The sequence below is a fragment of the Eublepharis macularius genome, chromosome 7 (genome assembly GCF_028583425.1).
Source record: "Eublepharis macularius isolate TG4126 chromosome 7, MPM_Emac_v1.0, whole genome shotgun sequence".
Classification (NCBI taxonomy): domain Eukaryota; kingdom Metazoa; phylum Chordata; class Lepidosauria; order Squamata; family Eublepharidae; genus Eublepharis; species Eublepharis macularius.
In genome coordinates, this window is record NC_072796.1 from 134,216,637 (window position 1) to 134,222,636 (window position 6,000).

Below are 6,000 nucleotides of genomic sequence, written 5' to 3' on the forward strand. Positions count from 1 at the left end.
TAATCCCACAACAAAACACCCTGTGAGGTGGGTGGGGCTGAGAGAGCTCTGAGAGAGCTGCGACTGACCCAAGGTCACACAGCTGGCTTCAAGCGGAGGATTGGGGAATCAAACCCGGCTCTCCAGATTAGAGTCCTGCTGCTCTTAAACACTACTCCAAACTGGCTCGTCAATTTTATTATGACTTAGGGGAAACCTGAGTCAGAAACTGAAATTTTTAAGTTGAACTGGTATGTTCCTGAATTTTCAGAAATTTCAGAAAGAATAATGGAAGAATAATCCAATGTGACAAAAACACCTCTTCCATGGCACCTGGGCAACTGAAGCAAATTGAAAACTGTGGAGCGAGTGAACTTGTGCGGTTTAGGTAGTTTAAAACCATACACTGCTTTTCTGTTTTAAAAGTCTCCAACTCTACAGGGGGGAATTTTTCAAAACCAGGTTAAAACACTGGTTTGGATCTTGTGAGGTCTTCAAATAGAGCAAAACTCATGGGATTCTGTTTCTGTGGTCCTCAAAAATGTAAATGTCTGCAGTGGGAAGGGAGATTTGTCAGATATTGTTCTCCCTCCTCTATCAGAGTGCCTTTCTATCTTTGGAAGTAGACTGTAGGATTCAAGCCAATATATATATATATATAAGAATGAGCAAAGCAGACCTAGGCAATTACTAAAACAAAGTGAAGAGCAAGATTAAAAAAAAAAAAAACAGAACTGCATGACACAAATCATCTGTTTAAAAACTTGTAGTACAGAATCATCTCAGCCTGGTGCTAACAACAACAACAACAACAACAACAACAACATTCAATTTATATACCACCCTTCAGAACAATTTAATGCCCACTCAGAGCAGTTTACAAAGCATTATTATCCCCACAACAAACACCCTGTGAGGTGGATGGGGCTGAGAGAGCTCCAGAGAGCTGTGACTAGCCCAAGGTCACCCAGCTGGCTTCCAGTGGTGGAGTGGGGAATCAAACCTGGTTCTCCAGATTAGAGTCCCATGCTAATAACCACTACACTAAACTGGCTATCCAAGTGTAGGCACTTCCAAAATTCTACAGATTGGGCACCCCCACTGAAAATGTCCTCTCTCCAGTAACCACCCATATAATCTCTGAAGCTGGAGGCAGCTAGACAAGGATTTGTGATGCTAATCTCATTGCTCAGGCAAATTCAGATGGGGAATGCAGGCAGAGGGAAACTGGGAGGGAAAATTGACCTTGGAAAAGGGTCCAACCATTGGCCTCATCCTGTGCCTCATCCCCCTCTCAAAAAAGGAGGGAGGAAAAAACAGTCTGCTTGCTCCAGCCCTTAAAGAGGGAGAAGAACTGGCATCACTTTGAGCAGTCGACCCTGATCTCTGATGTCCTTAAGAGCTGCCTATGATATAACAATCATAAATCCCTTGAATTAATGCACCTTAATTTGCATTAATTAATCAACCAATTGAGCAAAATGTTGCCGAGTCCCACCGAGGAGAGTGAGTCATGAATGGAATTTGAATGCAAATGCTGAGTGATTGGGCGTGATTGACTCTTGCCCCTCCAAGCTACGGAATGTGCAATCTTGACAAGAAGGGTACTTGTGAGTCACCACTCAAACATTCCAATCTCCCCTCTTTCTGTGACCGAATTCTAACAAAAGATTGAGGGCCATCAATCAGCTCTGATAAGTTTATAACTCCCTGGGAACAATTAATCAAGAGTCTAAATTCATTAGCCCAGGTCTGGGAACATTAACTAGCTACCATTTCTTTATGCAGCACCAGGAGAGCAAAATTCAACTCTTTTGTCACACCCCAGTAGCACCAAAGGTAATCAAACTTTTGTCATTCCTAGGAGCTGACCTTTAAGGTTCTTGTTCCAACGGCTGAGGGAGCTCCCCAGCCTCAGGACATGATTTACCCTATAAGAACCAGAGCTTTGATCTATTCATATTGTGCATGCTTTCCTGGATCCGAGTGCTGTACCGTTAGAATCTCCTTTCCTAAGACTCTTTTGGTCAAGAACATTTGAAGCCCTCTTCCTTTGTGGACTGCTCTTCTCCCCAGATAGGTAATTATCATTTGAAATCTCTCAGATCTATTCCACTTTCACCACTGCTTTTCCTAGGAATCTTGTGTGCTTTTGAGTTACTTCTTGTGTATATGTGTGAATTTTCCCTATGGGTGACTTTGAAGAACACCCATCTCATTAGTCTCCTTGGGGAAGGGACCCTGTAAAAAATTGATGGAGTATCCCACTTGTTAACCCCTCTCGCATAGCCTCCACCTTGCTGCTAATTCCCCCTCTAACTTGCAAAGAATCCCATTCCGGTAACATCACCTCCAGCTCAACGTTGGCACCCTCACTCCATGTGGGATTCAAGCAAGCCTTCCCTAGATTAGGGGGCTCAAGCTGCCTTTACTAGACTGGGAGTGCTTGGGTGGGCCAGGTGCTGCCTCCCCCAAGCCAACAGAGCTTGGGTGGGTTGGGCTTGGGTAGCACTTGGGCTGCCCAACCCTAGGTGTCTCTGGGTGTCACCCAGGAGGGAAATCAAGGAGACATTAATGAGATTGACACAACCTTGTTGTTGACATTGTTAGTTCTCAGTGCATTGTGTTGGGGCACTAGCAAAACAGGCCTGTGGGCTCCCGTTTACATGAGTCAGTGTGTACATAATGTATCTGTGTAACATTTTGTATATACCTTGAATAAGGTACATACCATCTTTATTCCACATGGGGCATAGATAGAGAGTATGTAGCTCTTCTGGGCCAGCCTAGGTGTGGGGGGGGGGGATCTATCAGCTTACCAGGAGATATCCCAGAGCCCATAGTGGTTAATTCTCTTGGAATTCAGGCTTTCTGTTTTACTTGTCCCATGTGATTTTGAGGCTTTAGAAATTAAAAACAGCAGCTTGAATCACATTTAGTAACTTAGATATGGCAAATGCTCCTTCTTGCTCATATCTGGTCATAGCTGGACAGCAGCACCGAATAGTTGCGGCCCAGCTAGTTTTATACATAGTTAAGCTTTGAATGTGCACTTAGCATGGCAGATGTCTGCAATTTTTGTTCTGCCCAGTGGCCCCTACCTTGCTTCCAGACAGAACACTTATTCCCAACAAAACACTATCAATATGTTCCATCTATTTCTTAGGAGAAAGGGGAAGGAAGAACAAATGGAAAAACTGTTGATAAGGAAAAGTGACAGGCTTGTGGACAGTATTTATGTTCTGTGATTGTGCATAGGCTACAGTATCAACCAATTTGGGAATATCACTCCTATAGATAGATTTAAAAAAAAATTGAAGTGGGCAGTAAGATGGCAAGCTACATTCCCAGAAGGAAGGTTAATGCTTTTACTCTGATGGGTGAGGGGAAGGAGAGGTAGAATGAATGTGCCAGTGTTGCTTCTGGGCTATCTTGTCTTTGTCCTGGTAGAGTATTCCTGGCTTCTACCCCTTGGCAGTTGGCACATCACTTTGCAGACGGGTCTAATTTTGAGGAGGAGTAACTCCTTTAATCTATACTTTTGAAGCGATTGGTCCAAAGTCTTCTCAAAGGGAGTTTTGAAGTTGTGCTCCCAGGTTCTGATTGGCCTAGGAAGAGAACTGCAAAACTAGAGGTAAATCCCATAAATGGGAAAGCCAGGAATGCAGTTCCATCAGTTAGTTCCATCAGGTCTCCAGCATCTCCCTAGACAACCTTCAGCTCCCACTCTGTTGGCTTTCCTCAAACTATGTAAAACTCAAGTTATTCAAGAGAGCTTTTTTTACTCAGATGGAAAGTCTGTAATGTAAGGAAGCTGCCTCGAAGAGAAGCATCAATAAAAGGATAGAGAATGACTACAAACTTTACTACTGTTGCTGAAATGAGTAGGTAGGGTGCGGGCCAGTGAGCACCCTTGGCACTTCCCTATTGTGGGGAATAGGGGCCTGCCTAAAGGTCTGGTACTGCTGTGACAGCTGCCAGATGCAGAGGCAGGCTGCCTTCGGGAACCCCAGCCTGCGAGTCCTTCCCTCACTGCTATACAGCTGAGGTGTTCAGGAGCTTAAAGGGGGGTGACCATAATTGCCTGGCCAGCTGGGTCCACCCCATCCACTGGATGGGTCCCACCTGGGGCTTCGGGGCTCGCCCAAACAGGTCAAGGCGGTGGTCCATGGGGACACCGTGGCTTGACCTGTACCGCTTAGGTCCTTGCCGCTGTTTGGCTTGTTTGTCTGTACAAAGTTAAGAAAAGTGGCCCTTAGATCCAATCTGGTGTCCGTCTCTTATTCTGACTGGGGTGGCAAAGGTGAACTACAAATGAAGTAACTATGCAAACAAATGAGAAGTGAGAGTGAGTTCCTTCAAGACAGCTAGTTGTGTAATGAAAACTTACTCATCGCTCACAGTATGAGAGAAAGTGAAAAAGAGCAGATACACATGTTAAGTGTGCATCCACGACCTATTTTGGTATCCTAAATTTTCATCTTTTTTTGGCTAGTGTTCTGCATCCCCTTATACCAGCCTCTTTTCACCTTGTTTGCAGAGCTGACTTTCCTGAATTAGATTCAAGCATGAAGTCATTATCGCTGTAAATTTTAAGCACATTTGACCTGGCACCGGAACGTCAAAAGAGATCAGCCAGTTGATAATTGGGTCTAATTGGAGACGGTAACATTCTTTACCTGGAGGCAAATGATACTCAGTCAGGTGTGGAACATTTGGAAAATGCCATGGCAATCGCCTTCCAGGCCAGCCCAATGAAAATCACTCACTTAAGCAGCGAAACAGAGAAATCATTTCTCTTCCTGGGTCGATGAAGTCAAACTGAATTGTAACTAATATATGTGAAGGCAGTGAAAAGTTTGTGATTCTGATCTGAATCCCTTTGGGACAGCAGGGGGGAGATTTTTATAACAACAACAACACTTGATTTATGTACCACCCTCCAGGATGACTTAACACCCACTCCGAGTGGTTTACAAAGCATGTCATTATTATCCCCACAACAAAACACCCTGTGAAGTGGGTAGGGCTGAGAGAGCTAGAAGCTGTGACTGACCCAAGGTCACCCAGCTGGCTTCAAGTAGAGGAGTGAAGAATCAACCCTGATTCTCCAGATTAGAGTCCTGCTGCTCTTAAGCACTACACCAATCTTTAGGACAAGCCTCAACAGCTTGAGACCTGACAAGAGAATTGTAGTTTACCAGCTGCTCAACAGCAGTTTATGGTGCCCCACCAAGGTCTCAATCAACTTCCCATAAATGCTGCCTGCTTGGGACTGTGAAGGCAGGAGCCTTTTCAACCAGTCAAGGTTTTCACCGATGAATCACAATTTCTGGCATGCTTTCCCCATTGTTCTTCAGTTTAGCAAGATCTTCAGCTAAAGCTGCCTTATATTTCTTTGACCATTGGACCATTTTGCCCCGTACTGTCTACTCTTGATAACAGTGGCTCTCTGGAAGAGGGTTTCTTCAACCTCTGCTGTGTGAGGTCATTTAGCTGTCTGTGTTCGTGACTGAAAAACATGTTGTGAGCTGAACTAAGGACTTAGTTGATGCTGCCCCACGCTAAGGTAACCCTTATGGCCACAGGCGTGGAGTGAAGAGTACTTTCAAGTCATAGCTGGTGGGGTTTTCATGGCAAGAGACTAAGAGAAGTAGTTTGCCATTGCCTGCCTCCATAACCCTGGCTAGAGGTCTCCCATCCTATTACTAACCAAGGCTAACCCTGCTTAGCTTCTGAGATCTGTCAAGATCAGGCTCTTCTGGGCAATCCAAGTCAGGGCAGCCACAGTCATAGACATTTTTAAAAGGGGATTAGACAGATTCATGGAGGATAGGTCTACCAGTGGCTGCCAGCCATGGTGACAAAAGGGCACGTCCACATTCAGAGGCTATAAACCTCTGAATTCCAGTGCCAGGAGGCAACTTTAGGGAAAGACCACATCTTTTATGACCTGTTGTTGGTCCTCTAGACTAACTGCTTGGCCGCTGTATGAGACAGGATGCTGGACTAGGTTGACTG